The 14,631-nt window shown below is 42.4% G+C and overlaps 1 protein-coding gene across 1 annotated transcript in view; it reads right to left on the minus strand.

Annotated features, from left to right (window-relative positions):
- LOC118787964 (synaptic vesicle glycoprotein 2B-like) overlaps positions 1-14,378 on the minus strand; it is a 28,260-nt gene extending 13,882 nt beyond the window's left edge. The window contains exon 1 of the mRNA XM_036543751.1: positions 14,346-14,378. The gene's annotated coding sequence lies outside the window, so the exon portion shown is untranslated. The remainder of the gene's footprint in view (positions 1-14,345) is intronic.
- Between the last annotated feature and the right edge of the window lie 253 nt (positions 14,379-14,631).

Raw genomic sequence — 14,631 nt, forward strand, 5'->3', positions numbered from 1 at the left:
TCTGAATATGTTAAAGAGTGGTTCTGTAAATATCAATGATGCTGTGCACTGTGTCTCATCACAGATGTGGCAACGGGATCCCCTGATACTTGTTCTGCTGGTAACATCCAACACAAAACACTCATACAGAGAGCGGGTGATCTGCACTCTTCACTGAGCCATTGTTCTCCAGCTACTCACAGTAGTGTAGTCCCACTTAACATTGTCTGTATCACTGATAGTATTTTTCCTTTCATCCATCTGTGCTCTATTGAAGAACACGCAATATGCTAATCAGCTAACCCTGGCACGAAGACACTCTTTTTCAAGAGCCGTCATTCTCGCTAGTGCAATGCTGCTCTTGTTTTGAAGGGAAGGACAATGGAGAGATATTGCGTCTGCTTTCCTTTCCGATAGTGTGGGTGAAGCTCAGGGAGGCAGCGCTTCAGCAGAGCGCAGCCTGCCTCTTTTCTCCACTCCGGTGTTTGCTGGGCAATGACAGCTGAAGGTCACAGGCCCCATATGGGCTGATCTCTGGGATCCACTTTCAGCGCTGAGCGCGCCCTGCGTCTAATACCTTGAACACTGCCAAGGCAACGGGCCATTCAGAGGAGAGAGAGAAAGCAGGGGATCAGCGCACCAACAGGTGGCCCTTCACAACGCCTCACTCAGGTTTGCTTTGACTCCTTCACTGCGTGTGGTTGATTCAGGAAGAAAGGCGTCTCTCTAGGGCGGGAAGAACTGCGCTGTACAATTCATTGTAAAGAGGAGAAGCAATACGGGGGGGAAAAAAGCTCAACAATCTTAATGACACAGTTGTATATCAAGTCAGCAAATTTTCTTTCCGATTCATTCAGTATTACATCCTTGTTCTGGCTGTTGCTTTGTGCTAGATCAGCATGAAATCCCATGTCTGGCAAGTGTCACTGTTATGTTTTCAATGTTGATTGCCTTTAGAGAGAGAGCTTTACAGACAACAGACACAACGCAAGCAGGGCTCATACATATATCTCTGTGGGTGAATGAGGTATTCAGCTGCACATTACATTGGGTAACTTCCGGTTGCTTCAGACCACTCATTACAAACACTTAATACTAACTAGCTTCTTGTTCAGGATGCCCTGCACAGGATATTGCGAATGTTACCTCAAAAGCACATACAGATATCAGCCTACTGTTGTATTCTACAATGCATTTTTACACGGAGTAAGTACTTAAATGGCCAGCGTTTTTCTTTTAAAACCATGGAGCAAATTTAAACCGGTTCTTCATCACTGTTGAAGGTCAACATGTATCACCTTTTGGTAGGATATGAGGATCTGCCACAGGACTAAATGTAAATGTTTCAGTATTCAGTGCAGAACTCTGTGAGTTGTAGAGTTTGCTTCAGCTCATTGATTGGGCCCAGAGGCCCCGGTTAGGACTGAGAACTGATGTGGTCAGAAGTGCACACTTTGAATACATATGTTGTATGTGGTGGAGACAGAGCAGAGCTGGCTGCTTCTCTGCCACACAAAACAAAATTTTCCCCCCATGGTTCAGTCATGAGGTGGCCTGTTGGGGACACCATACAGGATAAACTATGCCACTCTCAAGTAAATGGGGGAGATCCTATTTAAGACTTAAAACAAATTTTATAAAACTAGACATCCTTAAGGAGACAGAGGTTCATGTACAAAAATGCAAATATTAATTCAACATGTGTAATTAGTCACATGACATTTGTTTACATGGATTCTAACCGAAGTTACTGTGGTTTTACAAAGCTTCTCCATGCTGAAAGACTGTCAGAATGATTAAATAAGCCTTATATTACAAGCAGATACTGTTGAGTCGTGTAAGTACATTAAACCTTAATAGGCGCTCTGTTCTAATATTGGAGCATTGATGGATGCTGTTTTCAAATATTAAGGGAGAAGGCGAGCTGGTTGGAAGTGCGGCAGAGAGGAGGCGGGGTGGGCGGGGGTGTATGTGGGGGGTTGTGGTGGTACAACGGAGTGAGGAATAAGCTGACAGTGGGAGCAGTTTTTCAGAGCAGCGGCAGAGCCTCTTCCCATGCCAGTCTGGTGATTTTGGAACAGGAAACCCTAGCAGTCTCAGAATTCCTCCAGGATAGTGCACATTGCACTGTGGAAGCACATCAGGCAGTGTGTCCTGCTTATTATGGTCTGGGCATTTTGAGGGCCTTTAATCATAGACCACTGAGCTGTTCGAGTAGTTGTCATCATCTTTACCACCCAGCGTTCTGCCAGTCACTGCCAATGAAAAAGTTTCCAAATATGATTTCCAAATATTGTGTCCTGGCTACTTACAATGCACTCCAAATTCACAGAATCCTTCATCTGTGGCTGTTTCTGTTATAGAGATTGCCTAAGGGAAGATGCTGATCAATAGATGTGGCCTTTGGGAGGGAGCTGAGAGGGAATGGGGGCGTACGTATGGCTGCCTCATCTGACCTTTACATAGTGTTTTCCATGGCAGTGAATTAAGATGTCTACAAAGGTTCTGCACTGATGAACAGAAAGACCACCCAGAGAGGTGGCATTTAAGTGTAGACAGGTGTACTTATCAAACAACACCCCCCTCCCCCCACCACTCCACCATCCCCTCACTCCACTCCTCAGACCTGCTTTGAAAATGCCCAAAGCTCATTATTACAAATGAGCCATGACCAAAGGCATTTTATTAAACAACCACAGTGCCATACATTTATTAAATAATCACCATTTCACACACACTGGGTCAACTCCCAAACAGAAGAAAATGGAATGAGGACTGGTTGTGAGTGTTCTGCTCTGTTCGAAGGCAATCGAAGGTGCTGGAAGTAAAAGGTCACTGTAGATGACTATTACTTCCTCCATGTTGGGAGCAGGCTTTGCCGACCATAACCAGCAAAGCTGACATGTGTTCTTTTATGGGCCTTTTCATGGGCTGAAGCCTCCAAACAGCAACCCGCCTGCTGTCCAAACATCAGCACCAAGATCCTCAACAGAGACAAATTCAAACAGGTGTTAATTCTGTAGCTCTGATCTTCAGAAGCAGCACACTCTCAGACTTCTGACTCAATCATATCTGTGAGATTCCCATTGAGAGGGTCTGCATGTTTGTGAAGCTCAGTGAGCACAAATCGCTGCTTGGAGCTATAGTGGCTGAGGAACTAAAAGGGTAAAGGTTCAGATCCTTGTGGGCCACTGCTGTTAGAGCCCTTGAGCAAGGAACATTGACCTGAATTTTATCAGCACAATATACAACTATATAAATGTAATGTGCAATAAGATGTTAAAGACCCTCTGCATGTATGTAAATAACCCATGTAATAAAAATTGTGCTGTGCTAAACTTCCCAAAATGTTGCATCAGTTAATAGATTTTTTCAGTCTAGATATACAGCACAAGGGACCACTTAGTTTTGGTGGTGTGTGGCAAGATTCTGGGGGCGTGTTCCCAACTGAGTTTCCCCATGTGGTGAACCATGGGGATCCAAACCCGACCCACTGATTAAGACAGGCATTTCAACTGAACCCAGGACCCTCGTGCCTGCGTGGTGACTGTGCAAAGCTTGCATTTCATAATTGGTCCCTATGGCGGCTTTGTTGTGTTGTGTAAAGACAATCTGAGAAACTGAACTTGATATACTGTGGCTATTTCTATTTTGAGAAAACCTATAGCTGAGTCCTGGGAGACAGCTTCCATGGCCGGGATGGTGCTAATTAAATTCCTCTGTGACAGATCCAGCCCCAGATGTGTCACGTCTGCACTGTGCTCATAGCAACTCTGCAGAAAAAAGGCACACTGCTAATTATTATCCCTGTTGTGGAACACAATGGCTTTCAGTTAAAACCACTTGTAAATTTGTTCTCATTGCTTTGCCTTTTTGGAAATACCTCTGTTTACGCTAACCCTCTTGAATTCACTGGATGCTGCACTAACCAGATTCTATGAGGCTTGCTGTCATGACATTCCTGTTTTTGCAATGAAATAGTGAAATTCTTAAATGTGAGCATTAAATGGCTTATATCTGAAAATAATATATATTTGAGACATTAACAGATATCAACAAAAGAAACATTCTTTTCTAAAAAATTGCAAACCGGAGTACCAGAAAGTGTCCGCTTTCCCCATTCTTCCTTATAATGAATTAACCAAGTTAATCTGCTAGTTTGCATGTCTGTAACATTAGCTGTTTGTCCTTCACTTCCTGTTTGACTGACTGATTTTTTTTTTTTACAAAATTATCACTTAAAACACTCCACAGCCCTGATTTTTGTATTTATGCCAGACGTAGGTCTGTTTGTACACCTGAGTGGAGTAAGCACAGATCAGTGGTAGAACACAGACACTTGTCAGACTGCTCCCTCTCTCCTCCCAGTGAGAGAGAGTGAGGCAGGCGAGAGTGTCTCCCACAGGAGGAGATAATCCCAGCCTCTCTCCGGCCTGCCCTAGAGCTCATTACAGAACACTACTGCCCGCCCGCGACGCCATTTTAATCTGGCACAAAGCAACCATGGGACAGAGGATCAGTTTGGCCATTGGCTCCTCAGCTGTTCCCCATTGAGGTGCACTGTCACAAGGCTTAAAAAAGAGCAGCGTGCCCATCGAGGCACACTGTCACAGGGCCTTAAATGGGGGCTGTTCCCCCCTTGAGGTGTGATGTCACAGGTCTTTAAACCAGATCACAGGCCCCTTGTGGACCTGTTGGACTCTCTTAGTGTGTCCTCCTGTGATGTCATCACTGCCCCAGGAAAGCGGATATCGGGTATTGTCCAGAGAGAGAGCTAAGCAAAATAGATTGCTTGTGTTTTCCCTATTAACATTTGTCAAACGACGAAGACTGTAGCGAATCTGGCAGCTGGGGGCAGTGCGCACAGTCCGTTTAACAATTAATGGGATGACCAAAGAATTTGTCTCCCTCTGCAAGTACAGCTGACAGGCTTGCCAGTGTGTTATCATGGTGCACATGATCAAAACTGAAAGAACCATGCTATGATCAATGCAGCACTTCCACATTCAGTCCTGCGTATCGACTATTTGCACATGCCTCCAAAGGAGATGGCATATGTGTAATGCCTTTAGGCAGGGATGCAGTGTTTTGTGCACAGGCTGGTTCTTTTATTAAGGAAATCTAATCCTATTTGCTCTGTGTTCATTGGAAGTGAGATCTCATTCATTAAAGTTTGTGCCGTTGCCCTGAAAAGAGCTGTCGTTTGTTCAAAAGGGTGGCTCCACTAAACATTACAAATGCATCTAGGCTACGTGTGGTCACTCCCTTGGTATCCACGTGCATGTCTGAGATGCACTCTGCAGGTTTTCCAAGCAGAAATCTGGGTCAGACATGTTTTCTGATGGAATTTTTGCTTCCCTCTGTCTCAAATAAGCGATGACCAAAATATCTTAGCGAAAGGAAACTTTATAGAAATATATTTTACTCTCAGAGTGACAATAACAGACAACATAAATTCATACGTGTTTTTTCATTTTATCTGCTATGCTTGAACCCAGGCTTGCACAGTGATTTTATATTTAGTTGCGTGGCGGTGTGACAAAGTGCCGTCACTATGGTTGAGTATGCGCTCTGACTGCCATACCAATGAGCCTCTTTGGCGTCGCGGTCAATGTTGCATGGTTGGTACCCTCTAACCCTGGGTTCGAGGCCAGGTGGGGTGACTGCTCTTGCCCTTTGCTACAGGCGGTTACGTGGTGTTTTTAGAAATTGTCATAGCTGTGTGACATTAAAGATTTCATGCTTTTTGCAGCAGATGAAATCTTGGAAACACCTTGATTTTCAATCAGATCTACTGCTCTTCAGTATTGATGCATTGTCCGTAGGTACACTCCTTACTGTAGCCATTTATTAAATTCCTGACAAACTGCTGTCTTAATGATCTTTTCACATATTTGTAATTCCTCCCATAAATAGCTCACTCCGATGTAATTCATATAATACAGTGCATCTCTGTCTTGGAGTAGAATCCTGTTAACTAATGAATCTTAACAGTCATTGGATTTCAAAACAGGAAGTATGCTGTGTATCTGTTCAAGAGACGGCACTTCACCACTCTGTGTATCTCTTCATCTCACGGTGTGCAGTCGCGATCCGCTCTGATGTCCTCCAGCACCTTGCTGTTTGCCTTGAGAGACAAAGTAGCAGTGCAGTGTCACTTGAACCTGCAGCACTAATAGAGGAACAGTGTGTCTACTTTTGCAGTCCAACTACATCTGGTAACACTGGTGACTTTGCGGCCCAGGCCACCCTGCTCATTATCCCTACAGTGAAGTAAAATCAAACCCAATGGCCAGTCTCATCTAATCTGAGCAGGTTTTGTGCTGTCTTCTTTTGCAGTGTCATTAATGACAATTTATGGGTGACAGTGATCAGTACTACAGTCCAGCACAGCACACACGGCAGCATCGTTAATGGTCGTAGATGTCATCAACATTACATAAACAGAAAGCTTTTCAGAGGGTCTCAGTATGGCAGATCACAGTGCCAAAATTCTGGACTTTGTTCACATCTATGAAACAAACACTTATCTACCCAGTAGGGAAGGCGATCTCACTTTGTAAGAAAATGCATCAGTTACCAATGGCTGATTGACACCCATACCATGCTATACCAAAGGACCTGCTGTGTACTACAGGTATGCTCTGAGCAGTGTACAAACAAACTGTGCAATCCGTAATCCAGGCTAACCGCGCTAACTGAGATTAAGCCTTAGCAACTCTTCCCCAAGCAGCCCAGAGCCGCCTGTGATAATTGTGCTCCTGTCTGAAGTGCGACCCAACCAGCAGGTGTGAACATAACCCCTCATAACACCTCTGTCAATGCCTATGTCAAAACAGAGGGCCCACCACCCAGCCCCCCCCCCCCCCAAAAAAAAAAAAACAACATAGAATGGAGCTGAGAGCACATTTATTTTGCACACAGAGAAATCTGCAGCAATCCGCTGTCGTCATGACAGATGAGGGCTGCAATTTAATCCTGCTTAAGACTGCGGAAATTTCATTCTGTCCACGGCCCAAAGCTTTAGATTACTGTTTCGAGAGGGGAGAGAGAGAAAAAAAACACGCTTCTGTATCCTTTTGTTTTATTATTATGATTTTTGGGGGGGGGGGGGGTCGTTCTAGGCGATGAGAGAGCTGCTGTCTGCTGCTAATGGGACGTAGCACTGATAAAATCAGCAGTGAAAGATGACTGCAACCACAACGTTTATTGTCAGACTTCAGGAAAAAAAGGTTAGTGTCAGACCAAATACAGTAACTCTCTCTGTCCCCACCCAGCTCATATCAGGGGCTTAAAGGGATTTGTTTTTGCCAGAAAATTGGACAAAAAACATACTGTAAGCAATATAACAACTTATGCATTTCAGACCTGAAGAGTAGTGGTTCATTATCCAACTGTCACACACAATTATTCAAACAGCCACTAGTAAGGCATTGAATAGATGATGATCACAGGAATGCTACACTCAGAGAGCACATAGTTTCTGCAAATTGAAGTTATCTAGTGAAATAGAAAAGCACATCTGTAATCTGTAACTCAAGGTCTACATGGCAAAATAGACTTACACTGAAATCAAACCTGACAGCTCAATATATTGCCATGATCAAAAGTGACTGGAAATATTCCATTGGCTTTGAGAATTTTTTTTCTATGTGTGCCAAAAACACACACAGAAAGCTCAGTTATACACTTACACACCTTAAACATTATGAAGACATGACACAAAGGTGATATCTTCACTTATTACTAATCACAGAAATAAAACGAGCAACGAAAAAAGATGCAATTGCTTTTCAGTTGGATTGCACTCATTCACCAGAGGATCTCTGGTGCTTAAGTAAAGAAGACACTCCTCTCCTGGGCTATAGAGTTCACCTTCAGTGTCCCGCTCTGCTTTAGTCTGCTCTCTGACGACACCACCAGCTGGGAATTACATAACACCTGCTTTTGTCTTTCTGCTTTATTTATCTATTTCTCTTTTAATCCAGTACTTTATTAACTGTTTAAGGGGATTGAAAAAGGTTTGTTGGGATGTTGTCCTTGGCAGCACACACATTTAAGGTATGTGTCTGTGTGTTGCATTGTGACATTTTTACATTTTTAAAAAAGAAAATGTTTCGGCTATCATCTCAGATCAGCCGATCATACCTTTTTTGAAGATATGACATGTTTCTTCATATTTAGATCTCCTAATTAGTGCTATTAAACCAGAATAGGTAGTTGTCTGACATTTGGTGCATCAGGTAGAGTATTCATTGATTGAATGAACTCTGTGCTAAAAGTTTCTTGGCAGGGTGTGCTTCATTCTAAAGCCAATCTCAGTCATTGAACACTTATGTTTCATTGCAGTACTCACTTTCTGTTCAAATGCATTCTTTTCTGCAGTGACTCTAAATGAATTTTAATTGCAATATACCGAAATAGTTTAGGTTTCTGACACAAATAGCCAATCAGGAGAAGATTCTCTCAGAAAGCCATCAGTCAATCTTTAGAGCCAATGCATCATGACTTCACACTGAATTTACAGTGTTGCATCAATGCTAGAATGTCACTGCAGCTTTGGAGCAATGTTACAGAATCTTACAGACTCCTTGAAGAATACACATCATGGTAATGAATTTTGCAAGATTCAACATTAATGCAACAATGCTCTGTCAACTGGGATTTGGTTGCTCATGACTGTTGGTGAGTTCCTTCTATCCCCAGCCTGCAGCATTGTGAGGGCTAATGGGAGGTGAGCACTCTATTACTTCTGATCAATCAGAGGCTTGCCAGGTACCAGTCAACTGCAGGCTCATTTTCATTGTGTGTGATTCCATTGTTGAATAACTGCAAAGTACAAACCTAGCCAAAATAACACACCTCTCTATGCAGTAAAAATGGTGTAAGGCCAAGGTAAACATATATTTTCTCTGGATGGACAAGAATCCCTGTTACATTCATGGAGTGACCTGCAGGTCGAAATAAATCTATGCATCCAATTATGTTCCATCCTTTTTCAAGTATGAATCGCTGCCAAGGAAACAGCCTCTTGCTATCACTAAAGAGCTGCAGCAGAGATCAGTAAACAGAAGTCACAGAAGGCTGTCACTATCATCCCCTCTCTCAGACTGAACTGCACATGCACATCACCATGCTGCAAAGGATATGAAATACAGATGGCTTTCAAACATTATTGTTATTGATTCACTTTCCACAGCATAGGGAAACGCCTAAGTAACAGAATGAATGCAGATGCCCATGCGAACACACAAGGTATGCTGTGGGGGGAACTCCGGTTTGACTCATGTAATGCCATAGGCAGACCAGGGAAAGCTGCATTATGGGTAATTCCTCCCCAGATGCATTTACGTGGGAGCATAATTGCAATGGATCATTTAGTTGGGTAATTGTGGTTGATGGCTGAGTTTATGTTCATGTTACTCTGGTGGGGGCTGGTGGGATGTACTTTTTTGCAGGAGAGTAGTTTCATTGTTAGTGTTGGCCTATGTTTGCGTAACTGTCATAACGAGCAAAATGATCTACAACATAATTGGCTGAGAGGCAGGTGAAAGTCTGGTATAGAATACTTTAGGCTCATCTTGGCCAACACAAGAGTTCACCTGTGATAATGAATTTAATGATAGCTACAATGTCCGCCTTTTGCATGTGCACCCAGGCTACGCAGCTGAGCTGTTGGTTGTTCTGTGAGGTCACTGCATGTATTCCCTCCTTGGTTGGGTGGAAATTGACAAGCCTGCGTAACCCACAGTGAGCTGGACAATTGCACAGAATAGGGAAAGCCATATCACAACAGCAAGGATGGTGTCAAAGAAACCATTCACTGCAACAGAATGTTACATATTTTTCCACTTCATCTGTGGGTGTGTAAGGCACATTTGAGATTCTTTTCAATTTAATTATATGTAATACAATGCCCGCATTACCTTTTCTGTCTTCATACTGTTATTTACTACAGAATCTCTGAGTGCATCAGTGTAAATCTATTACATTGAACAGCTGTATATTTTGCTGGGAAACAACGACATGTCACATTCTTACAAGGCCCTTTGAATACAGTTTGTGCTGCTTAAACAACATTTTTCAGTGTAGCACGGAATTTTTTAATCTGGTAGGAGATGACTGATATATAATCAAAATGATCATAAACTGCCTACAGTTCCTCAAACACTTTAAATGACTGTATGGGTATATTACTGAACAAGTCTTAGAGGCCATGTAGGATTTTTATACTGTTGTATTTAACTGTTGTACTCAATATGGTTACACGTATGATAGTTACAAGTACATAGTGTAGATCTGTTGTTTCTGTGCACAAATCAGTTTCCCTTTTTCCATGTCTAGAGCCTGAGCCGCTGACAGCTATTTCCAACTGAGTGCTCATGGATCTTGCTCTTAATGAAAGAGTCAATGAGTCTGTCAGAAAGTCAGCGATTGGGCCTGTTATACAGCATATACCACAAAGCAGAATCAAATAAGCTTCAGCCAGTGGTACTCTCTGAAGAAACCGCAAACTGGCCGTCAGGAACAGGAAAGCCGGTTTGATTTTGACATAAAGTGCAGCTGCTGGCATGGCTTGCTGCTCTGACTCTGAGTTAAATATTTAAAATGCCCTGACAGCTGTGAGAGTCATTCCCTTTTGCTCATTTCTACTGAGACCAGCGATGGTAACAATCTCAGACCATTGTGAACAGAGACTTTCACACATGGGAAGGAAGGACATATGTTTGTGTAGAATGTATCGCTTTTGGGGATGATAAGAAAAAATTAACTATTTTTCCAAAAAAGAAGGAACCTTGGCAGTTCTGTCGTCAGCTAATTTTTACTGTGGATGGGCCATTTGTTCAGGACGACACAGTTGAAATACTAATTCCCTCAGGGGCTAATATTGTTTGCAGTTTCTCTTCCATTTTGTAGTGGAAACTGAACAAAAAGGCAAAGCTTTCTACTCCAAATATCTCCAGGTGATCGTTATCCAAAGATGGCTGCCGGGGGCAGAGAACAAACAGCGTTTCAGCGAGAGAGTGACAGCTGCCTTAAGTGCAGCTCATTAAAGTTTAATATTCAGAGACATGCTGCGTTGTTTGCCTTTCCATCAGAGACCAGACTCACAAAGCAGAGAAACCCCCCTCTGCAGTGTACCAGTGCTACCAAAACATTGCAGACAATGAGCGTTCAGAAGAACAAGACAGGGGTGATACAAGACTGAGCAGCAATTTAATTAGGATGTTAAGAAATACATGGATGGGGCATATAACCTGCAGAGGCGAAATGTCGATTCAGTCTCTGCTTGTGGATTTATTTGGTCAAATTGTATGATCTGGGGTGTGAGGAAACAAACTATGTTTCTGGGGTTTTCATGTGTATTTCATCTTAGTTCTGATGGAAAATTTAATGAGAGCCTTGGCATTCTGTCTATCCAATTTCTGCTCTGATCTGTGAAACCAGTTCTCTTACAGGTGGTACTATCCTGCTTCATTCCTTATGCTTTCAAGAACATATTTATGGCACATAGATGAGAAAATTCGCCCTGTTTGAACAATGTCATTATTACTTTTAAAATCAGAGTCATTGTGGCTAACATTAAAAACTTGACCCTTAGCCTAGAAAAGACAGGCAAGAAGATGATTACTGGATAGGGCTCTCACATTTAAACAACTGAACACAAACAAAGAAGATGTTCCATGAATAAAAGACCTTGTTTCTCTGTCACAACAAAGCATACATTAGTGTAGGGGGTAGCTTTAAACCAGAATTATAACAGTGCCAACATTGAATCCTTTTGATTTTCAGGAGAGCTTTGAGTATGTGGTTTTCGTTTCTGAAATGGCTTTTAAACTGGACATTGTGGCAGTGACACATGTGAGCAGAATCACTCTTCAAAGCACAGCGATGCCATTAATGTGGGTTTGCTTGGGTGGGTTTACCGGCTGAAAAGGGCCACACCCACAGACAACACAGCTGCAGGGAGCACAGACGCAGCGATTGAGTTATCTGCATTTCATGTCACTCCTAAATTGCATTTGAGCACTACAACAGTATCACTGTCTCGCCCATCTTATGGCATATCCTGAAATTAGAAAAGCAGGAAACAGGTGGATATTTTTCCAAATGTGGTCCTAATGTTTTGTGGTTCATAACAGCTTGTCCAAAACTGACAGCTTTATGTTCCCAAGGTACATCTAGTTTTTACATACTACACTCTAGACTGTCTAGTGCTACGTGCTGAAATTGAACTGATATCCTTTGACAGCTGACACACTTGACCACAATTTAACCAACTATACAACCACATCCAACACAGGGAGTCTAGTTTATGCATGCAAAGAGAGTAAAGTGCAGAACAGCTTGAAGTGAAAATGCTGTTTTGTGGGAAAATTGTCTGTCTTGGGAAACTGCTATCTCACTTGGTCATTGCAACAAATAAACTTGAGCCTGAGCCTCAGATATAAAGGTAATAGCCTTCTGTGTAGTCTGGACTGAATCACTTCAGTGTCAATAATTAAGTGTCATTAATTCTTTAATGTATTTTGTTTCTTGGTGTTTTTATTTTAGCTACTGACTTAAAATCCTCAATGTCAGGAATGTAGCTCATTTTATGTGAAAATTAGCATGTGGATTTAAGGTAGCATTAAAGATTGTGTTGCAAAATAACATATGAACACTTACTAGCACTAACTCAACCACTTTAAAATTACAACAAATGGCTTAATATTAATTCACTTCATAATTATTAATTAGTTTTTACTTAAATTTGAGAGGGTTGCTCCTGTAAATATGGGATATCTGTGACCACTGCTTGCTGAGAGTGATGCTTTGGTGTGGAGGGCCTTTGTGATGTCATAAAAAAGGGACTAATTGATGGAGAGGAGATGTGAAGGGCACAATCATCTCAGCGGGACAACAGTACAAAGAAAAAGTTTACAGTTTACATCAACTTTCAAGGCAAAGATGCAGTTTCAAACTTTCCCCAAACAAGTATTTCAATAGCACTACAGCTCTATAGTGGCTGCACAAAATACAAACTGCCCAAATTTTTCTTGTTTCATCAGCCAGTCGATATTTTGATAAATGCATCTCTTTATAGAAAATAAATTTTATGACTACAAACCCATCTTATCAAGTCAGGAGTCCAAGTTATGAAGATCTGTGAACACACATACACACACACACGTACACAACTGAGTCATCAGGACATGAGGGAGGTCATTCAGAAGAGACTGGTCATGCTGGATCATTGGCACAAACATGAGAGTAAGGACACAGGGTGCCCAGGGACCAGTGCCCTCTGTGGCCTGTGGAGGTCTTGTGGGGAATGCAATCTCACCTCTCCCAGCCACCCCCCCAGGAGCACATAGCCGAGGAAGGAAAGCAAATAATACTTATGCTCCAGCATTTCAATACGACACAAACAGGCCCACATCACCAGTGAGATCTAAAGACAGCCTGCATCGTGCATCTGCATATACGAGACATTTATTTTGCATAAGTAATGCACAGGTTCCTCTTTGCCGCGGGGAGAGTGACAGTTTGCCTGCACCTGCTGGGAGCTAGTGTACATGAAAAGAACCCAGAACGGTATAGCGATGGAGTCTACACTAATTTAATCAGCAGCAGCACGGCGGACACTATACACTGCAATTCCCATATGGGCCAAACACCGCACATTATGGTCAAAGAATTATTCATGTTACTGCAGGATCCATTAATGCCTTATTTCTGTTGCACTGAATCCTTCTGCCCTGCAACTTTTCTCTCATTGTAGCGTCTAGCTCATGAAACCTTACACTAGCGTCAATCTATTTGATCAGCAGTGTTCCATTTATGGCCAGAACAATCATATCAATTTCCTTTAGAATATAATTGGAGGGTATTTATTGATTTTGTAATAGGCTCCCAAACCTATTCAGGCTTTTATAAGGTAAAATGAGGCACGCTCAATAAATATTTTGTTTCTTGCATTTTTTTATCCCCTGGACATAGGTTGCTTCCATGGGTTGTTTCCATGAGAGATTCCTTGATTTGAAAAGTCGTTACTTTTTTTGTGTGTGCGTGCTTAGGAAAATGGTTAATCCCAGTGCCTCATTTGATTCAATCCTCAAAGAACCAAGGAGAACAATTCTGCACATAAATTATGTTTAATCAATTTAAAAACTAACTTTCAGATACAGTGCAAGAGTACACCTCTTAGTATTTTTTATAATAACAAAACGTGTGCTTTATAACCCATATTATTCAGCATAAACTTCAAAGATGAAGCCCAATAAGCAATCCTGGAAGGCGCATCCATGAATAATAAAAATATATTTATGTCATCAAAATAACACAAATGAACAAACAAGTACTGCAGTAGCTGACTTTCTTACCTGAACTGGCATTCCCTTGGCACGAAAAACAATGCCGCACTTTTAAAAAAATCACATAAAGAAACGAAAGATCCGGGGACAGATCGGTGTGGAAAGTAAGCCGCACAAGCTACTCCAGCAGCCAGCCCGAGCTGCAGGACAGGAGATTAGGATCGGACCTCAGGATCCTCCCGGCTCATCCCGAGACAAGCTCAGTGAACCCACTGGTGCCTGTGGAAATGGTAGCGTCCATCCCGGCTCACTCGCAACAAGCGGGGAGGGGAGGAGAGGGGAGGGGAGGGGTGCG

The sequence above is a fragment of the Megalops cyprinoides genome, chromosome 13 (assembly GCF_013368585.1).
Source record: "Megalops cyprinoides isolate fMegCyp1 chromosome 13, fMegCyp1.pri, whole genome shotgun sequence".
Taxonomy (NCBI): Eukaryota; Metazoa; Chordata; class Actinopteri; order Elopiformes; family Megalopidae; genus Megalops; species Megalops cyprinoides.